Here is a 22,882-nt window from a genome sequence, read left to right as displayed (position 1 = left end):
GAAACAGAAGAGACAAAGGAAATATCAGAGCTTCATTAGCCAACGCTTTTGCATCAGACACTATCAGAGCTGACAGTCAATGTCAATTTTTTTTTTAAACACAACACACAAAAAACCCTCATTTTTTTGAATGTATGATGTAATCTTTCTATGTGTCCAAGCATTGAATTTTGATTTGTAATACAATATGGTCTTGACCCACTCCCTGCTGTTTTTTAATATTCATAGTATGTATGATATTATGAAACAAAAAGGAAAGGCCAAAGATAAACAGAAGGCCTTAAGGTGAGATCCAAAGATCTGGTTTCCTGGGGGACAAACCACTGTCACTAGTGACATCTCCTTTCTCACAGGTACAAGAATCATTGAGAAGAGGGTAAGATCAGAGCAGCTGAGGGAATCAAAATAAGAGATGGATACAAGAAGTGGACTGAGGGAGGGTTTGTTATATAGATTCAAAAAATTCATACTCTACCAATTTACAAGAGGATTAAATAGACTTCCTGCAGTTTTTGATGTGTGTTACAACCATCTTCATTCTCATATTAAAGATACCTAAGGAGCATGACTTCATTTTGTTACATTGTCTCATTTCACCCCAAAGGTGACCACATTCATGGCCACTGAACTTACTCCTGTCCATTCATAAAAAGAAAAGTATTTTCTAGTTTAGATGCGTTAAATAAAAGTTGTATATTGTTATAAATGCAACTCTCAGCTGCCATAGACTGACAGATTTGATGGCTGGCAGGAGAATCACAGATTAAATTGTTACTATAACAAAGCACGGAATGCTCCTGCAATCAAGGCTGGGTTGACTTTCTATTTTAAAGTCCACAATGCAGTCTGCAATATTCCAACACTCTAAAACAGCCTGGGGCTTTGTGAATAATATGCTATTAGTAAAGATTAATATTTCTTTTTTCTTTTCTAAAAACAGCATATAGATTCCTGCTTCTTCCTTCTGAGTTGAAAATAATCCTTTCCTGTTTTGAATTTAGATCTAAGAAGTAAAATTTTCAAGCAGCTAATAGATGGAGCCATTTCCCTGTGTTTAAAAAATCATACTATTCATACAACTTGGAAAAAACATAAATAGTAATTACTTTGCATAACCTCATTTGTCATTACATCAGTTCCATGATTTATCTTCAAGGGATTTTGTTTCCCATCCCACAATCCCAAGGACACCAGTGCAGGTGTACTGAAATGACAGTACAGTAACAGAAGGAAAACATGCTACCTTCATTTCTATAGTACCTTTCCTGCCAAAATCACTTCAAAGCACTGTAAAAAACACAGTCATCAAAAACAGAAGTTTGTTTTCTACATTAAAATACAGTACTTTAAATGGTTGTCCTTTGGCTTAATATATATTGGTGGAATTTATATTTCAAATGTGATGTAACAACGAAAGTAGTGACATTTTACAGTGAAAATTAATTCACCTTTCATGAGTTACAAATTTGTCAGTATATGCCTATGGAACACAAAGAGTTTGGGACCTGAAATAATTTCCTCCTCTCAGCTCACAGCCTTCCAGTCTCCTCTGTCCTAGTGACTGTCACACATTTTTTTCTCAAAGTAGCCAGAATTATTGCATAGATGAACAGGAAAGCATTGGAATATTACTTTCAAACAAAGTATAGCATCAGTTAAGTAGTATTAAACTAATTTTAAGAGCATTAAAAAAAAAGAAAACATATAAAAAATATTAAATACCAAAATTTCTGATTCACGCACTTTCTAAAGTGCAGTTTTACTTTGGACTCCTGTCACAAGAGACCACAAGTTTTCATAAACTACTATGACAGTTGCTTAAATCAGACAGTAATAATTCCTTCAAATAATAACATTTCAAAGAATGAAACATGTACTGTCTGTGTTAACAAGTAGTAGAGGGCAAGAGGAGTCAATTTGTGCAGTGGTGCTGAGGACCAACATCCTTTCTGTCTGTGTTTCAGGGCTCAGTCCCATGAACTGAATGGTGGCTAGACTGCACAGGGTGTGCTGGCATGCACACTCTGGTTCAGCATTCTCTGAGACTCTCTTACTGACAGAACTGGATTTTAAGTCAGGCTGCCCATCATCCCTGAATGATTCGTCAAGTAAATGTGTCAAATACACAGAGCAAAACTATACCACAACCATAATACATACCTGAACTAAAACGCAGAAGACACTGAAATGTGTATTTGGAACAAAATCCACCCAATACAAACAAGAAAAGAGAGCAGACTGACCAGTAAGAGCTACTTCCAACACATATACAGGAAAATAATTCATCATCTTAATTGGTTTTAAAATCTACAATCCCTGATTACTTTGGACAATTTCAGCTTTGCTTGTCTCTTTAAACCATCACAGCTATCACACCACTCTTACAATATCTGAAATGTAGCTCGTGAATAATAAAGTCAATATAATAACAAAGCAGAAACTATCAAAGCAAATCAATTTATCAAATATAATTTCTGACAGCAAACTCCTTACTGTTTTCAACTTGAGAAAGACTTGTATCATCTATGAGTTACTGTAGTCAGTGGAAAAAAACAAAACAATTAAAAGTTAAATGACAATAAAATTTATTATTCACTAACATGCATAGTGTTAATGGCCAAAGAGCTTCTTGACTGCAGTCCGATACCTTAAATTTTGTTTAATATAGTTTAATATTTTAAATGTCGTGCCACAGTCAAGACCAACCTCAAGACAGCCACGGCAGTGGCCAGAGATCAGACCTACAAGTGATGTTCTGCAACTGTTGCATAATGCGGATCCAATAGAAAGAAATTATTTCATAATAGGTATAATCTGAAGGGTTTAAAATCAAAAGAGCAGATCACATCGGTCCTTCTAAATAAAGAATTTTTGCTTTACCTTCCTTATACTACTGCAGATCTACAGGAAATACTTTCAATACAAATCCAATTAGCTCCAGAATACAATGAATTATTACCAAAAAAATCCACATGTTTATCATCAATGTCTCATTAGAAATATGAAATTTGTTTATATTCTTTCTTGCAAACTTACATTCCATCTGGAACCTAAAAATGCAAGGTCTTCTGCTTTTAAAACCGCAATGCAAATCTCTACCTGCATTAACAGAGGACAATCATTCAGATTTAAATTATGTTTATTTACCCTGACACTACTCTGCACCTTCTTCTCACAGCTGATTTCATTCTCTAAGGTAGTTGTAAAATCTAAAAATCATAAAGAATGTGAAGGAAACACATTTAGTCCATTTTCTTGCCCAAAGACAAGATCTAAACTATTCACACCACCTGTCCTTTAACCTTCAGCAACAAAGATTCTACAATCTGTCCAGGCCATCTGTGTCAGAAAATATCAGCCTTTTTTTTTTTTTTTCTCTAATACTTAACATAAATCTTCCTTGCTACAAACTGAGCTGATCTTTCTTGTCCCATCCAGAGCAAACATCGGTGCTCCCCTTGTCATTTTCAGATACACTTTGCATTTTGAACATGGTTCTGAGAGCTTCCTCAAGCCTTCCCTTGGATGATCAGCCCAACTTCACTCAAAGTTGATAGGTGGGTCATGTCTTCCAGGAGATTATTCTCATTTGTCCTCTGCAGATTTTTCCCAGTTGTCCAAAACTTTCTTCAAATGCAGTGATCTAAACTGAACAAAATACTCCAGTTTAACTTTATCAGTTTCAAACACAGTGGACATACTACTTCATATACCTTACAGATTATATTTTTATTTAAGCATCTAAATATCATGCTTGATTATGGGACAGTATCACAACAGTACTGATAGATATTCAAGATAGTTACTAATACTCCCTAATATTGTTTTACAAATCTGTCGTTCTCCACTCTGCATTTTGCATCTTATTATTCCAACCTCCTTCACTTTGAAATATTTCTCGTTTATACGCTTAATTTTTTTTTCCTAAGTATTTGCTGGCATTTCAGAGCTCTTTTTTTTTCCATTAGAATCCTTCCCTAGGAGATTTTATTTATTAATGGTATTTTTATTCTCTGCCTAGGAATCATGACGTCTATAATTTTGTTGCCACAATCGTCAACGCTGCTTTTTGCCTTCAAATTCTCCAACAACTCTATACCTATGATTTCCATGTCAGATGCACTTCACCCTGTTTTCCTTCTTAAGTGCCGCAATAAAAAATTTGGCCAATGTATTCCAATAATTTGTTTATACTTTTCATCCTGCTACATGCTTTACTTCTACCGAAGTTCAGCCTAGTCTGAAATTACTTCATCTACCTCATCGCCTTGGATTGATGTTATATATTTGACTAACCATGAAACATCTCTATTATTTTTCTCTTTTGTCATCACTATGGGCTTTTAACACATTCATCTCCTGACAGATTCTGCATCTCAGAGCAAGCATGTATGCCTTAATATACCTTATTTCTCTTTTTCTGTCTTTCCTTCCTAATAAGGTTTTAACTTTCTATATCCGTATTTCAATCATGAGACTGCTCCAATGAAGTTACTTAGGCCAGAGACCACAATCTTGATTAGGCAATAAGATTTCCAGCTCTTTATTTTGATACTTTTTGCATAAGTATACCATACTAGAAGAAATTACTTATTGTGGTGGTTTGTAAATTAAAAAATAAACTCAGTTCCTATTTGTATTAAATTGAATTTAATTACAGTTAGTTTTTATCTGCTTAGTCTGTTTTTGTTCTCTCTGTACAAATGATGCTTCACTGACTAGGTTTCCAAACACTGCAAAATGTTAGCATGTTTTTTAAACCTGACGAACTCATAACTCATAACAATAAAACAAATAATCCACATTTAAAAAATCTATTAAGGGTAGTGGAACTTCTTTAAAATGAGAAAATGTCTGATGCAAATCTGAGATGCAAAAGTTTCCAAGAGCTCAATAATATCGGGCAGATGTCAAGCTACAGTAATGTCATTATCAATCTATCACAAATTGCCTATCTCAGTAGCAGAATGTATTTATATTCCTATGATGTTGTTACCTTATCAAAAAAAGTACTTTGTTTTATAGACCTGTAATTCTAAAATATATCAGCAAATGGGCTGTCTGGTACCATTTCAAAAGTTTTCTTACACTTCCATTTAATTTACCTTAAGATCCCTCACAGCAGAAGAAAATCTTTTAAGCCCATTGGTTCTTTTTGAGGGTTCCTTTAATTACCATTTTAGTAAGATATCTAACTAATATAATTTAGAATGTATCTTTTGTGGAAAGTGCACCTTAATTTGACTGTTATTTTAATGCATTGTTCATTTTAATGTATTTATTTTTATGTCTTGTCCAATGAATCATTTATGGACATTCTAAGAGATAAATGATATGACTCAGTAATAATAGCACAGTATATCTGTTAGGCCTGAAGCAATAGCTATTCAGATTTATAGGGAAGCTCAGGAAAATGAAGTGATTGTAAAACTGTGAGGAAGAAATTTTTCTGAAAATGCACATTTCAATCCATAAGATTACCTAGCAGGATATAAACTTAATCAGTGAAACAGAAACTAAAACAGTATGTTCTATTTTAAAAAGGTCTTTTGTTGATCAGACTAGAGAGGAATCACATTGTCCATAGTAGCTACTAAAATGTAACAATAAAATTTTCAAATAAGCTTTTTCCTGGGTAAAAGACACAGCACATTGTTCTTCCAGATTCTGAGAGCTGTTCATCACTGCAAACATCCAGCATGCAAATTAAACTTGCTTGCTCCAGCTGAGACTGCACTATGGTCACTGAGCGATTCATCTTTGCAGGACAGCAGGCCGTATTTGCACCGTTAACCTTCCCTGAGATTTTTCAGGGTGGGAAGCTTTCTTCATAATTTTCATGTGATTACATAAGACTCATGGTATGGAAACTGCTCTAAATAGAAACAGCTTTGGATATGTACTAGCCATGGACCCAATATGCTCAGTCTTATCCATTTGGGGTGTAGCACAGACTCTAAATGATGCTTTAAAACAATTGTAAACTGTTTTTACCCTTTCCTGTAAAACCTTCTATTATCAGAATGCATCTGCTCTAAATTATATCAGCAGAAACTTACACAATTTAGGAGTGCACATGAATCCTAAACAAGTTTATTTGAAAGAGCATTTTTCTTTGGAAAAATGGAAATCTCATAACAAACACTGAAGTAACTGTTGCTCCACTCCAAAGTTTGAATACTACAACAATCTGTATAAATAAGGTTTGTCTGGGGTACTGACATCTACAGATTAGTCCTCCAAAATAAAAATAAAAACTTGATAAATACATTTCCTTTTCTTTTGCTAAGCAAATATTTTAAATTCTCTAATAGAAAAAAAAAACTGAAAAGGAAAAACAAATAAGAGGATTATTTTCCTGTTTGATATCCTTATGCGGGCCTTAAAGGCCTACAGATGTTAGATCCCCTCACAATGAAATGTTCACAGACCAGTGATAAAAAACAAAATACTCCGCACTTTTAAACTTCTAAGCAAGAAAAAAAAAAAAAAAAAAGAGGGAACAAAGAGCATAATAAGATAAAGATACAACTGAAGTTCTCAGTTGTTCTACTTTCCCATTCTTTGTCATTCAGCCCTTCTTCCCATGGCTGTTTATCTAAACTCTAAGCTACTTTGGGTGAGGGGGTTGTATTTTGACTCTTATATTTGTCAGTAAAGATTGCTGGCATTCTCTGCTAACAAGTAAGTATTATAAAAAACAACATATATTCGCTTTCATACAAACTCACTAGATTTTTTAACAAGAAAGAGGACTAGCAAATAGATTCCATACTTCAGCCTAGAAAACTGTAAATCATCTGAGATTAAATTGATGAATAATCCAGATCCCAGGAGTTAAGGAAGAGAAGTTGACAGTGCCAACAGCGACAGGAAGCATTGAAAGGACAGTGGGGAAGCTCATGTTAAAGGACTCGAAGGCACATAAAGGGTTGAAAATCAGGCATGAGGGAAATCACTGTGGTATGAACATGAGTCTCATTCACAAAGCTGGATGTTTCTAACTAGAAATCCAATATTATATAGTTCCCAGACACTTGAAATTGCCCAAGCCAAAATGCTGTTGAGACAAAAATTCCAAGCTTTACAGTAACACTGTACAAGAGACAACAATGATTGGGTTTGAAACAAGGGGTGACCTTTCTCCAGTGGCCAGTTCAGCAATATCACACACAAGCTATGACACAGTTATTTTACAGACACCCCTATTTGCAGTGTAATTAATTTCTTCTTTTTTAATGGAAAAATTGAATATGTCAAGGCTACCCAAAAGTACTAGTAAATAAGTTATTTCACTCAAAATGCAAATGAAGAATATGTGTGTGTTTATCACTGAAGACATGGTATAATCAATAGATTATCAAAATCTATGAACTGAATTTAAAAAATTATGTGTGCAATGGCATGTACTGAGTCTACTTAAGAGAGAAACATGATCGAGAAGTTGTCCATTCACACAAATAGAAGATCTAAACCAGAACAGACACAGTATGAGAATATGGAATATGGAATTTGTAAGAATACATTCAGAAAGTAAAATTTGCATTTGTCAGTCTTAAAAAACAGGATGTAAAACACGATGTAGAAGAGGAGAAACCAGTTATTACTCCTGAATGATAGTATTCCTCTCTGTTATGATTGGTAACCACAATTTACAATATCATATCTATTAGTAAGTTTGCCACTAAATGCAGTTGACTAAGGCTTGGTCCTCAGTCTGTTTCCATAAAATTTTGTGTAAAGCTATTATTTTCATCACTTTAATTAAAATGATGGTATCTGATCTATTTCAATATAAAATTCTATTTTTTTCTTTTTTCACATTGTAAACTCCCATAATTCCCATATCACAACATAACCATCATAAAATAAAATCATTGTTATTAACAATTTGCCCACTATACCTGGAACTACAGCCTAGAAAGTCTGATGTTCCCTGCAAGGAAACTGGTAGAAAATACTACTAGAGAAGGAAGCATGAAATTGGCTTTTTAGAGGCAAACATTGTTTCACAAATCTTTTAGACCACTCTAGGTATATCTCGGCTCTTAATTTTTCTATTACACGTGATCTTCTCAGATCCAGATTTCCCTGGCGCATAAAATACAGAATGGTCCTATATCATTTCTTACACTATACTAAACATACTTGCAAACGACAGCTAGCTCCTGGCACAATCACAAATTTGGCAGCAGGTAATACATGTAACTAAAAGTAAGAAAAATCACTTATTTACTCAACACTGACTACTTTTTTAATGCTACTGCTTTACTACTTTGTTTACCTAGCTGATGTACATTTCAGTTTTCCCTCTTTTTTTTTTTGCTATGTTAAATCTGTTTGTTTCAAATTTGGAAATCTTTTGTCTAAAACTGTGGTTCCAAAAATAATTTACTTCAGTGATGAGACTGTGGAATATTAATGTTACCTGTTTGTTTGTTTTGTTGGTGTTTTTTTTTTAATGGAGGGTATCTAGCTATCTCTTGAAATGCTCTTTCTTAAATGCAAGACTATGGTATGTTGTAAAAATGAAGACAGAAACTTTGAATTAGAAGCAGAAATTACTGTGGGAAGTAAACAGGGCATTAGAAAAAATATGTGTTAAAATTTACATGTTCCCCGAGTAAGAAGGTAGAGAGGATCATTCTCCAGGAGCTGATGTCCAACCACTTGTATCAGTCAAGGTAAAAAGGGCAATTAAATTGTATGTAGCAATTCCAGCAAATACATGCCACAACCTTAGATAAATGTCTGTACAAATTTTTGCTTCTTTGTTTTCCATCCACTAATGCAACTCTATTGGTGTTTCTAACAGTGGAAGTTACAGTGTAGGCAGGATGGAAATGTTGTCTCCATGTCATTTGCCTCTACCCAGGGCGATATTAGTACAGAAAAATGCTTACAGTTTTCTCTAGAAAGAGGCATTTTACTGCCTGCAAAGATAAAAATTATCAATGTTGTGAAGAGAACTTTTTAACACTCATAAGAGATACAGTAGGACAGGATGAAGGATAACATCAATATACCTCTCAAGACAGTCAAAAAGAAGGTCTGAACTGGTGAGGTTGAGACAGAATGTGTTGGTATCTGATGTTAATAATCATACTGACAACAAAACAATCCATGTTGGAAAAATCTCTTATTTCCTAGAATGTCCCAATTTCTGTCTATTTCTAACATTTTTCAATCATTGTTAGTATTTCAGAAAATAAAACTGGATGCTGGCAAGGAAAACTACGAAGCCCAATATAAATTTTTCCGTGTAGGGAATGAAGCTATTGTTTGATTAATTTAACTACTCGGAGCAATTCATTTAGCCTCTCTGTAAAAACTTCTTACTAATGATTAACAAACCTGGTTTGGAGTCACAGATAAAGTGTTATCTATAGAAGATGCTAATTAAAATACCACTAATTGTGTGAGTATGCCTAATTCTGAAATAATAAACCCACCAATTTTCAGATAGCAGCATGCTGAAAGTGTAAATTTTTATGTGAAAACTTGTCAGATGTTTTCAACTTTCTTTTTCAACCAGAGCAAGTTGAAGTTGGAATAAAACCTCGTTCCCTCTTTCAGTGAAACTGTAATACAGTGGTGTAGCATTTCAAATATTCTTTCCAGTGGCTTGTAAAATCTCTCAGATTCTTTTTTTCATTAAAAAAATGTTATTTATATCCTTGTCTTCGTTGTTAATTATATCCTTGCCACAATGGTGCCAGTGCCCTTTGACTATGATAACTTCTGAATTTCAGCCTGTATTTAGAGATTTCTCCTCTACTTAGCTGATTTACTTGGATGCAAGATTCTCTTTCTGGCCCTAAACTCAAGCTTTCCAAACTAGCTTTATTATTCAGTGCTCCTGTATACCACGCATTATATTTTAAAAGTTGTAGCTGCATCTTGGATAACTCAGAACCTTTCAGAAGTAGCAGGCCTTGAGAACAAGCACTCAGATAACATGTAGAAGATCAAAGGAAGAAGCAGGAAAAATACTGGGGAACAACAGCTGTGGAGTAAACCTTTTGTAAGCAGCCCACATGTCTAAAAGTGCTTAAGTGAAGAGGATTTTTGCCTGTTTATTTTAAGGAAACTGAAGTTCCACATGTGAGACTTTGAATTGTTACCACTTATTTTCCATATGTACCGTTACTTTCTGTAACATCCTGTAACATCCAGCTCTGTAACATCCAGTTGCCTGATGTTTATGACACATATTTTTTGTTATAAGTACCTGTCTTTCTAAATATATTAATAGTTCCAACTTCTGTTGCTGTCTTTACACACACAGGTACCTGTATGATATGTAGTTCCACACACCGCTCTCTCTGATACAGTTAAGGCCGTCCACAGAATCGTTTATGCTGTATGGAATGATAGATTGCAATGTGCTGAATTAAGCCATTCTTTTTGAGTTAGGCAAAAGATTATGACTGAAGACGTTTAGCATGTCAAATTTATAGAATCTATCTTCCTACAAAGTGCCCTACTAAGTTTTGGACATCAGTATTATCACCACACATATTTACACATTAATTACTCTCCTGATAAAGCTCGTCCTTCTTTACAATCTTATCATAGGCTGCACTTGCTAGGAAACAGGCAAGGAGTGTGTTTGAAAGTACTTGTAATTCCCCGTTTACATCTAAGAGGCACTGCACGAGTGAGAATGTGTTGCTTTTTGGAGCCCGCAGGAGAGGAACCTGCTGTCCTGCGGAGAGGAGCCAGAGCTGCTACTCTGCCACCATCTAGCGGGACGCTCCGGGAAGTGGCCGCGGGCCGGCGCTCCTGCGCGTAAGTCAACGAGCAACAAAACTGGCGAGACTATTTCAGGAAAATGAAACAAGTGAACGTAATTTGCTCAACCCCGAAACAAGGACACGGGTAGAAAAGGATGTCTTTGGGGTAAAAATTCAAAGAAAAGAGGAAGAGGCCCCACATTTCTATTCAATTTTTGCAACTTTAAGGCAGTAACTCTAGCAAAGTAGTAAAGGAAAAAATGGGTTCCAAGACAATTTTTTATCAAATAGGGCTACATTGATATTTTCAGGGACATTTACAGCAACATGGTAAGCATTCAGAAAATTTTACTGGGACTGAGGTACTTTAGTGTACATGCTTCCTAACTAGATTTCAACTATTGAAGTGTGTCAGTTCTCTCATCAAATGTCAATACAGAGTTGAGTTCTTTTTTATGGCTGTTTATAGCTGTTCTGACAAACTGAACCCAGAGCAGAAAAGCAGAAACAAAGCTTTTATATTATCTCCTTGTTTATTTCTGAAGGAAGAAAAACAAGATGTGGATTTCAACACACACTCAAACAAACAAACAAAACCAACCAAACAAACACAAACAAATAAAAAAACCAAACCAACCAAACAAACAAAACCACAACCAAACAAAAAGTAGCCATCTGCGATGCAATAGGCTGTAGTGTGAGGGTAAGGAGGTCCTTTCTGGAGTTTAACTGGAGAGGAGATCAGGAGGTCAACAGAATCAACCATCACTTCAAAAGTTCTCAGGGCTCTGAGCACTTCCTCATATGAAAAGCAAAGCTCTGCATTTGACTGAAGAGAAGCAAGTGAAATTCACTGAGCGAATATGGTACCTTAGTTCACACTTTTGAAACTTGCAAAAGTTCTCTAAGCAGAAACACACATTTCTCACATTTCTATTAAATAAAATCTTGCAATCAATTGTTGTTATTTTGCAAAATGCTTCCCTTCTCTTTTTATTTTTAAGGGGTGGTGTTGCACCATGTGTCCTTCCTAGATTAGAATACTACACTTAATGTTGAAATATAAACCACAGGCGCAAAACACCTTTTGGACAAGTAGTTACACAGCTGAAAAAAGATACTCTAATGCCTAGTTTTTTATAGGAAATATGAAACCAATATGCGTGAATCGTCAGACACCAGCAGAAGTAACTCACTTCTCTTGGCCTTAAGCCATCTAGGAGCTGCAATTTATACACCCATTCATAGAAGCAGTTCCTGGATAAAGCTCTCCTGCACTAGCACAGTGGACGTGAACTTCTTGCAGAAGTTCTTCAACCAGAACTTTTTCCCCATGTTTCCAGCTATTAACGCATGCCTAATAATAACTTAATAACTTGGACTAAAAGTAACAATTTTCTTTTGCATTTACTTTAAGCTATAGGCCTCCCTTTTTTCCTAAATTATGTAAACGGCTCTTACTGTTCAGTGTGGTTCAGAACATTAGTCTCTAATCCCCACAGGATAAAAAGAGAATGGAAAGAAAAAGAGTGGCCCAAAGAAGGAAGGCTGATCTAGAAAAGATGTGAAAGGTGGAAAATACTGAAAGAACATACAATTGCAGCCATTAAGGTCAGGGGAAACTCCAAAGACATCCAGTGTGATGTGAACCTGGGAGACAATCTGAAGAAGCAAAATGAGGTTTCTGATGTTCAATACAGACAAGCGACTCAGGAGACTCAGAACTGAGAAGAAGTGGACAGGTTTTTTACACTCTTTTATTCATGATATTGAAATTGTGAAGGACCATATATGAAAATCCATACCATCTTACCATAGGCATTTATGTGCTTAAATTGAGAAATGCAGTTCAGGACCCCAGGTCTTGGGTCAGGACACCTCTATGCCTCCAGTTATTGCTCAAGGGAAAAAAAAAAAAAAAAAAAAAAAAGGAAAGAAAAAAAAAATTGTTTCTGGACATTTCTTCTTGCCAAGAAGAAAACATGTTGGATGACTTTACCTGATGGCGTTTAATATGAGGCAGTTCTTACAGCTCTGACTTCTCTGTGGTGTTTAAGTGTGGCAGAGCTTGAGGAAGGATCCAAGCCTCTGAAAAAAAAACCAAAAACAAACCCAAAAAACCTTCTACAGTCTGTGGTTGGGATTTGGCAGAAGAGGAGTTAAAAGTTGAGCGTCCGCACGGAGGAACCCAGTGGACTGTTCCATTAGCCGGGGAGGGGGGAAGCTACTTACACACTGTTAATTAGTCGCTATAAAATTAATGAAAAAAAATTAAAAGGAGAGCTATAAGAAGACTTTATAAAGCACGAGGAGGAGATCTACGAGTTAAAAGAGGTGAACCTGAGGTGGAATCCTGTGGGTACCTCTCTACTTTCTCCTGCGTGGGCAAGTTCCACTCAGCAGCCGGGTCGGTGTCGCAGGCGGGTCCGAGGCAGGAGGCGAGTTTGCGCCATGCTAGCGTGTTTGGGGCTGGTAGGGTGGTTTGGAGCTTTTAGGTCCACTTTGTTATCTCCTTCCAGCATCCCCAGAGCTTCCCTCCTGACTGGCGGAGTGGCTGCTCATAACAGGCCTTGTTTACCTGACCGGGACTGGAAGAAGAAGGGGAGGGCCCGGGTGCGGTGCCGGGAGTGACAAAGGCGCGGGAAGCGGCCAGTGCTGGGCAGCCCGGGGTGCCGCTCAGTCAGGAATCCAGCGGCTTGCTTTAGTGCAAACCACGATATTATTTGACATACTGAGCCAAAAACTGTTAAGCAGAAGAGGTATAATAAACAGGCTTGGCTAACGAGAGTCCTGAGCATAAATGCAAGTAACTCTGCCGGGTTTCACGGGAGGTGTTTGAGAACTTGGGGGCTGAGATGCACCGCAGGCAGCTCTCGAAGCACGCGTGGGCATTGAGGGCTTCTCCAGACACCTGATTACACCCGTTTTGGAGTATCTTGGTTATATCGATTGTGTTCTTCAGGATCGATTTAAAACGTCACTGTATAAAAAAAAACCCATTTTGCTATTAACAGATTATACAGTGCCATCTTTGGTTTAGATGCCCATAATAATTTCTCAAGAAAGTGAGGAACTGGATTCTTTGATATACATATAGACAGAAGGAAACCAAGGGCGCTTAAAATGTTAATGAAATAGGTGGTTTAAGAGCAGCTATTACTGATAAACAAGGCTTTCCATCGTACTAAAAATATTTCTTCAGAATCATAACTGTGTGCAGTGCTTCCTAGGCAACTACAAAATGCCAAGCCCACTTCCTCTGAGAAACTCTCAAACTTAAAAGCAAACCAAAACCACACAGAATAAACAAATAAGGAGCATAAAATGAGATTAATAGGAGGGGTATCATCTTTGGGAAGCCAAATTAATTTTTTAACATGGTATTTTGTATGATTAATAAAAACATTTCTTGTCTGCCCAATTACTCCTCAGTACCAGCTGAAAAGTATAAGCAGTAATACTATGCTAACAGTGTATATGGAGAATATACATACTCCAGAGAAAGACATAAGAGACTGATCTATATTATAACTTTAATGGTGGTCCCTCTGGGGCACATGAGTGAAACAGCACCAGGAAGTTTGCTTTAATCATTGTTCTGCGCTGTTTGTCGAGAAGTAAGGACTAAAGTGCACTAAGCTAGCAATCCAGAACCTTTCTTGAGCTCTACATTAACACATATCCAAAAATAGCATTTAATTAAGAGAAAGTTGCACTGTGTTTTTGCAATCAAAGGGAAGTGTGTATGCTGGAGGAAACCTATTAGATTAATAGTACCATCACTTTTCATTTGGTGCATACACAGTTCTAAGAACTTGTCCTTTATATTTCTGCAGATGAAAAGAAAACATATTCCTAAGGGCAAAAATTAACTATAGAGCTACCTAAACATGTAGTTGTATTCCTATAGCCAGATTATTGCAGATCTATAACTTCCCTGAAATTACATGTGAAATTTTGTATTCCAGGCATTTTGGCATCAGTCTATAGCATTTTGAATGAGATTTTGGGGAACTGGACAGATTATATCTCTTACACTTGAAGGACACCGAACATAGAGAAGTTTCATATAGACATCTCTGAACTGCTTTTAGAAGAGGGCAAAGCTGGTACAGGCCTGGTAAGAAATATCTTCATTTAAATATACACATTTGTTTTTATTGTTGGGAGGGAAGATTATTAAAGGAGTGAGAAAGAGAAAAAACATGTAAATAACTGCTAAGGGTAGACAGTTTGATAGATCTTGAATGTTCAACACTGAAACAGTTTGTACTAACTTCGTAATACTGTGAAGGTTATCGGAATGCTGTGTAACACAATGGCCATAGTAATGAAACAAAGTCTCACAGACAGGCTATAAGATAATGTATGTGATACTCTTTCACCTGTAGGCCATGTTAAATATTTTGTAAATCATCAACAATGTAGGGATACTAAGCATTTATCTCACTTTTCAAGCTCTAGCTGGTATTATTGAGAAGGTATAGAAGATAAAGGGATCATAAGAATATCATGACTAACTGTAAATAAAAACTGATGATTCCCATTCAAAATTCAAATGGACTAGAAAAAGCTGCATTTCTTGTATTAATCTAGTTTAAAAAACAAAACCAACACCCCAAACATATATTAGTACTTGTTTATATGACAAATTTTTAATGAAACTGCATTCTTAAGGAAAATTTGGGGGGATGGTAACATTAAAATACATAGCCTGTACAGCTCTAATTAACATGCCCCTGGGCTGGACAGTCAACTTCTGTAGTGGAGATTACCAGGCAACTTCCAAGTTTTCATAGTATAAGCAATGTGCTATAAATCATCCACAATCATAAACATAGCACAGCATTCACATCTTGAATAAAGTAAATGAAACATTTGCATTCTGAATGAAGTTTCTGAAAGTAGGTTTGAAAAAACTGGAAAGATGTTATTGTCAAGTGTATGCATATAAAAAAAATTTTGTGAAACGATATTTTCATGCAAGTATTTTCTGTGCTATACTATGCTTTAAATTTTAAAGCATGGTTTTCACAGTTAATCTCTTTACCAACAGATTATCCCTTATTTAACTGACTTTTTAAATGCAAACATTATTTAAACACAAATACCTTTTCTATAGTATTAAAATGGCATACCCACCAAAGCAAGTTTTACATTCAGCATCTACTCAAAGACATAGTACATTCTTTTTTTGCCTCTATGACCATTTGACTAGTCTGTAAATGTGTTTACCAGAAAAAAATAAAAACAGTAAGATCGTTGCTTATAGAGAGATCCCCTCTTAAGCCAGTGGATTCTTTAAGAAAAACAGGTGGAGATTCATATTTTGGATTATTTTTGAATGAATAAGAGTCAAAATAGGAAAAGAGTGAAAGTAAGAGCTTTTATATGCTGCCTCTATCTTTGGGAGCAAGTAAGAAGGAAAAATCCAAAATATGAAGGAAAATACCGTCTAACGTCAGAGAAAAGACAAACATTACCCAAGGAAGTGCAGGAAAAGCAAACACTGTGACTAGAAGAGAGTCATCACTACTGTAGCCTGGACTAAGCACAAGACTGACTTAATTCTGGAAATGAGCGGAAACAGGCATGGAACCATGGAAGATAATGGCAGTAAGTTCAAGAAAAAATCTAGTGAAACAAAGTATAAAAAATATTTTATAACACGTGTATATTTTCCTGTCAGAAAAATTCATATTTTGAATGCTGCCAGGTTATTGTAATTTATGGATCTATTTAGAAGGCAACTGTATTTAAAATTTGAAATGTATTCTTACCTGCTTTGACTTGAATGGCTAGTGCATTGTCTCTGCTAGAAAAAAAAAGGTGACGGCATCAGATGTTTTGATGAACTCCATTTAGAAAGATTGCACATACATTCTTTTCCTCTGAAACCATGGGAAAGTCTCAAGTGCTTTTTGGTTGACAGTCATCTTGAGTCTCTCTTGTTCCATTTTTCTTAAGAGCTATATTCCTAGTGATTGCCCCAGCCTGTGTATGGGTTTCTGTGTCTTCATCTGTTTTTATGACATTTTATATCTTTTTTCTCACACATGCCTATCCTCAGATATCCAAGAAAACATGTGCCAGCCACATGTGTCTTTGTTTTGGGTGGTGACATGTACCCATGTTCTCATGGAGGCTGTCCTTTTTCCAGAAAGTTTAAGCACTTCTTACAGTGATTTTAAAGAGCACTGTCCGTGACAGCTAGCTGCAATATGTTTTATCTAACAGCAATATTATGGATAACAGGCCACGTTAATGAATTGAACCGTGCATGGAAAACATACTAGCAAAAGCACAAAAGAGTCACATTGTCTTTCATATGAATACTTGCACTCAATTGCAACTTTTAGTGAGAATATGGTAGAGAATGTTACCAAGTCTACAAAATGTTCAATAGTAACTCAAAACTATAAATTACCATAAATTAACAATACTGTGCACAGTAGTGTTCTTTCATTACACTCAGGATTTGTAAATAATTTCTACTTACCTCTAAGAAAACTGCTCATGCTTATCCTGTTATTTCTCCAAATAACATACCTCTTAAGCGAAGATTTTCCATGCTCTTCTCTTCAAAGATGAATGATGTTTAGAGAACCTGAGGGAAATCATGTAGGTACTTAAAAACAGTGGGAGGACAAATGCAGAAATTTAAACATCAAAAACTAGAATTTATATACATCATAATACAGAAAAATATATTTTTCATAAATAGATTATTTTTATTTTTAAGTTATGGCTCTTTCAGAATTCCGTGCTTACTATTCCTAAAAATTACATTCTTATTTTGGCCTTTTTGTTTTCTATTGCAACCGAGTTGCACCACTGAGGCAGAGACATTTATTTGTATTTAATTGCATTATAAAAGCCTAGGCAGCTTCTTCAAGTCAACAATTCAATTTTCTAGACCAGTTATTGTCCCTGTAAAAAGTTTAAAAAAAAAAAAAAAGAAAGGGCTTTGTGCTTCAGAATGCATAGCATTGCAGGGCTATGAGAAATTAGATCTGTGACAAGTTAATAGTGCTTTCTGTCTCACTAATGGAGCAATCCCGCTTCTTCTGAAGTGCTGACAAAGTAGATGGACTGGTGTTTGTCCTGATGGCCACACTGAGAAGCAAATTGCCAGCATGTGTCCAGGTACAAAATGGAATAATCTCTTTTTTTTTTTTTAAAAAAAAAAAAAAAGAAGTTGTGAGAGGATTCAGAAAATGCCCAATGATGTTTTATTTATCCTTAATCCTTTTCCATTCTTATCTTAGTAAATTGCACTTCAAAAGTTATTTTCACTACAAATTTATGTTAATAGTCATAATTTAATGGAGTGCAAATGTTACTTGTGGTTATTTCATTTTATTGCACAATATGTGTTTTGTGTTCCTGTTCTCACTGTAACATCCTTTCATAAGGGCCACAGGATGTCTAAAAGAAAAAGAGACATCTGCTACAGGGTGGAGGGCTGTTTTAGCCACCGTATAGGACTTTCTGTAATGTCTTCATGTGAACAAACAGCTAACTTGACAGCCAAATTCCAATCAATTTTCTTTTGTCAGGTTTCTGGATAAAAAATTAGGTGATTAATTGCTTCAGTAAAGGATTGGCAATACAAATGTGATTTATCTCTGGGTGGGGGACCACAGTTCCCTCTTACCTTCCTTTTGTCTAATCACTCCAAGGAGACTGCTTTAGATCTGTCTATAAAATGCAATGAAAATGAAACCACCACAAAGCATTCATGGATGTTGGAAATCATTTGTATAAAAATTGTGTATTAAAGTGTTCAAACAGACCTTGGCACAGGCTAAAAACACGCCAGCTAGCACTTTCCCAAACAATTCCTGGGCTGGGTTTGGGAGTTAGTGTGAGTCAGGAACCATTCCCAATGGGCAGTAGATGCATATGAATATCCTGTTTTGAAGAATAAAAGGGTTTAATAATACAGGCATGAAACATTACGTGGCTGCCAGCTTCATCGCCAGAGAACAGTCCCAGCCACATTTAGCCTACTAGTTTAGATGTTGCTATTGAATCTTCTTCTGGCTGAGGTGGTTAACGCTTCAGTATGTGAAGAATGGAGAAGTTCTGCTTGCTTTCAAAGACGCAGTTTTTAAAAGCTGAAGCCCGAGAAGCTTTTCTAACATACATGACTTAGATCTCTGTCATAAATCTTCTTTTTATCGGCAAGATCATTAAAAACACAGTGGCAAGGCATTTTAAGCATGATGTGAGGTGCTCAGATTTCTTTAATGCATACAAATACGGCTTTCAGTTTGCACTGAATACAACAGTCCTTAAGGCCAATTTTTAACTCTTGTCCTTTGTCAGAAGATGAATGTCCACAGTGACTTGCTGGCCCATGAAGCTGTACTGATTTACACCTTAAAAAGTTAAAAACAACAAAACATTGCACAAGTGTTCTTATCTCTCAAAATAATCTATAGTAACACAGCTTTTGTATGAAATTGCACAGGATTTCTTATGTAATTAACATACAATTCTATATCTGTTATAAATTCTGTATCTATTGTAAAACATGCCAGTAAATGGTTTTCCCAGGGCCTATCCAAAACAAGATATTTGAAAGGATAGAGTTATATAAGGCTCAAATTAGGAAAAAAAAACAACAAACACACAAAACCAACAACAACCAACCAAAAAAAAAACCCCAAACAAGCAAATTTTAAAACACAAACCACAAATAACAAACAGCTCCCAAAAACACACCAGGGCGGGGGCGGGGAAGGGGGAGTAGTGATAGCAGGAATGGTACCTGCTTCCCCTCTGAAGTTCACCAATCGTGAATTCACAGAAAACAGCCTACTGAGCATGTTCAGCCAGATTTCAGACCTCTTTAAATGACAATGTATAGCTGATAATTTATCTTCCCTACAAAAACAACTGCTATTCAGTCTATTCTTACAGCCCGAATATAACAATAGTGGGACAGTCTTCTCTAGCAATCTATCACTGACTTATTTTTCTGTTATATAAAGTATTTTATTGTTAGATGTTTTATTGTCTAAATTAGATGTTTTACATTATCGATATTTTAACATTATTCAAAATCTCTAGTGCCTTGCATAATAAAGAACTCACTGTAACATTCAAATGAAAGTACTAAAGCTTTGCCTTCTATAGTTTTTCCTCCGAAGAGATCTGGTTTTTACACATTTTAAAAGATGTATCTGCCATAGAATTTATATCGTGTCTTCATACAAACAGAAGCACATTCTTAACATGGCAGAGATACCGGAAGTTTGTCACTTAGATAAAATGAAATAGTATTATTTAGTTTCATATTAAATTCTTGTTGATAAATTATGCTGAAAATTAGAAGGGGAAAAAATATTACCTCTGTATGGCTTACCAGAAAAAAAAATATCTGTAGTCATCATCAAGTTGTAATCTTAGAGCAGGTAACTGTACAAATACTTTAGTCCTCAATCTGCAGGCTTCCTTGGTTTTTATTTTACCTGTACCACTGAAGGCCTCATCTGATATTTCAGTTGCTTACTTCTCACAATGAATATTCCCCAGTGAATTAATTACATGGTGCTACTATTTGCTCCTGTGAACAAAAGTCAATGCAAAGAACATAAATTTATATTACTTGTCATATGGCATTCATTATTATATTCTTTCTACTCACTGTTGTAATCCAGCCTTAACACTAGATTCTAAATAATTTGAATACTTAAATTTCAGATGATAGCTAATGATTGCATTACTGTATTGCATTCAGATAATGAGCTCCCAAAATTTTATAGGAAAGTTCTTTTCAATTATGAAAAAATACAAAAAATAGACAATCATGTTATTTTTTAAAAATTTTTGATGACACATCACATTTCTTTAAAAAAATCTGCCCAGAAATACATACTGCCTATAGATTACTAAAATGTAAATATAAAAACGTTTGTGTACCCCATTAACAACTTAAAACATCAGGTACCCTGTATGTTATACCAGCCCTTAAAGAGACAAAAAAGGAAATGTACAACACACTTTTCATTAATTCTAGATTAAAAAAATCAAATGACACCAAGCAACCTCTAACAAAACATTGGTGCCAGGTCTGTTTTTACTGTAATATTACATGCTGTCCATAATTTATGAAGCTAAATAACAGCATGTAGCTGTCACAGAAGTTAGCATCAGAATGAGGTGGGCAAAGAGGTCTCTTCACTATTCTCAACAGTGTACACACAACTACTATCTTTCCATCTAGAAAGCTTATCTCAGTACACAGTTGTAAGCAGCAGCACAGGAGGTACCTACGCGTTAACATATATTTTGTGAAAATTGCTGGGAAACATATTTTTAAAACAGTACTGTCTGCATGAAGATCTTTCATTCCTGCCTTTTAAAGCTGCATTAAAATACTCTTTGGAGAACAAGAAACAGGTCTCAGAATCACTGACTGTGCAAATAACTTAGATTTATGGGAGCCCAGTCATTTGTTTAGGGCAAAAGACACATTCTCCCTTGACATCAAAGGGTGGAGGATTAGGTTCTAAAGCTTTACCCTGAAATTTGCAGTTCATTTTCAGGACAACATCGGTGTGATTTATCAGGGGAATTCAGAGCGCTTTGCTCTCCTCTGCACTGCCACCAGCTTTGTTCAGCACAGTACACACGCCTTGTTGCCACCGTTATGGTTATGTGACTGCATAGCTCCGCCCATACAGATTAGGGCTATCTCCACCCCATGACTAAGGCCTGGAACCTTATATAAGGTTTAAAGTATCCTGGTATGCTTTCAGGTAATATACTAAAATACTTGCTGTATCCCTTTTTCAGACCATTTCAGACATAATGAGATGAACCCCAGGGATACCGAAGTATTTTTTAGGAACATGGTGAAACTGCATTCTGCAATAAATTGTGAGTGGACCTTTGAAGACAAAAGGAATAAACAGAACCACTTGGCTGAATGCAATTGAATAATTTGATCTTTCCTTTTTAAAAGTGGATTGCAGTAATATCTAATGGAATAAAACATGTTTAATTCCCCTTAAGGGAAAAAAAAAATTGCTCATCTGTGTTACAGCACCACCTTCTAAAACAACTAATGGCTTAAATTAGTTGTTTTATTCTGCAGGTAGTAACATCCTAGTAGTCAAGCGAAATAGCTGTTTCTACAAATTCATTTACTTGAACAGGATTTTAAAAGCATAAGACAGTTCTGTGACATTCTCACAGGGAAATTCTGACTGAAACAGTAGTCAAATATGTGTTGTGTCTTACCATTATGTTTGTACTGGCTAAACCATATTTGGCATTTGAAAATGAAAATTTCAGTATAAACATTTTAATTACATACTAAGTCACCAATTAAGAAAATAAAATGTTATATAAATGAATTACTAAAATCACAGAAAGACTCCATCAACATGAATTGGTAAGCCAGTTAGAAACAGATTTCTTGGCCAGCTTTGTCATTTTAGAATAGCATTTTCATGTGAATTCTTAAGTGTATATATCCACATACATATAGGTGGGTGAACTCCAAATATGTAGTTCATTAAACTTTAGTTTTTTACCAAGAACAGATAAATATTTTCACTCTTGAGTTACAGAGCTACACTGTCTTAAATTAAGCACAAAGACTTACGAACACATTTGATGAACTACACCAATTCTTTCCCTTTATTTCAAATGGATAACCTGAAATTGTAAATGCGTAAACAATTATAGGATTGTGACCTTTTATATTAATTTGGAATGAAGGTATACAATGCAGTTTTTTCAGAGCCTGATTCACTCTGTCTCCATTCAACTTACATAGATACTAGTATGTCCAGTACTGAATTACCGTATTCTCCAGTGCCATCTTCATTTCCGTACTTTCAAACAAAAACATATACACTTGCAAAACTAACTTTGATTAATCCAACATTTCAAATTTAATAGTTGTTTAAGCTTGAGAGAGGCACTTAAATCTGTGTTAGAGCATTATTCAGGAAATCCTAAGACTTGGAAATATTCAAGTGCATTGGTGTAAGATATTAATCCTTTGTGGAAATAATATCCATCCAGAGCTGAAAAGGTGTCTTTACATGCCACAGGGTATTTACAGCTGTGTCCAACTTGCGGCTGAATCCTGAAGTCCACAGACAAGCAAGGCTTCCGCGAAAAAT

The 22,882-nt window shown here is 35.6% G+C and overlaps 1 long non-coding RNA gene across 6 annotated transcripts; it reads right to left on the bottom strand.

The window, feature by feature from the left end:
• Window positions 1–1,792: 1,792 nt before the first annotated feature.
• On the bottom strand, window positions 1,793–22,695 carry LOC309450974. Of its 6 annotated transcripts, XR_014186143.1 has the most exons (7): window positions 22,527–22,663; window positions 18,533–20,310; window positions 17,286–17,343; window positions 16,517–16,551; window positions 12,550–13,716; window positions 10,293–10,361; window positions 1,793–3,648 (listed from the first exon to the last, which is right to left on the bottom strand). It is a non-coding gene; the product is annotated as an uncharacterized lncRNA (long non-coding RNA). The 6 variants fall into 6 exon arrangements; XR_014186142.1 differs by having other exon boundaries at window positions 12,550–12,824; window positions 13,100–17,343; XR_014186139.1 differs by having other exon boundaries at window positions 12,550–17,343; window positions 22,558–22,695.
• Between the last annotated feature and the right edge of the window lie 187 nt (window positions 22,696–22,882).

The sequence above is a fragment of the Streptopelia decaocto genome (assembly GCF_964273445.1).
Source record: "Streptopelia decaocto genome assembly, chromosome: Z".
In the NCBI taxonomy this organism is placed as follows: Eukaryota; Metazoa; Chordata; class Aves; order Columbiformes; family Columbidae; genus Streptopelia; species Streptopelia decaocto.
The sequence above is the reverse complement of the archived record's forward strand: the minus strand, read 5'-3'. Positions and strand labels throughout refer to the sequence as shown.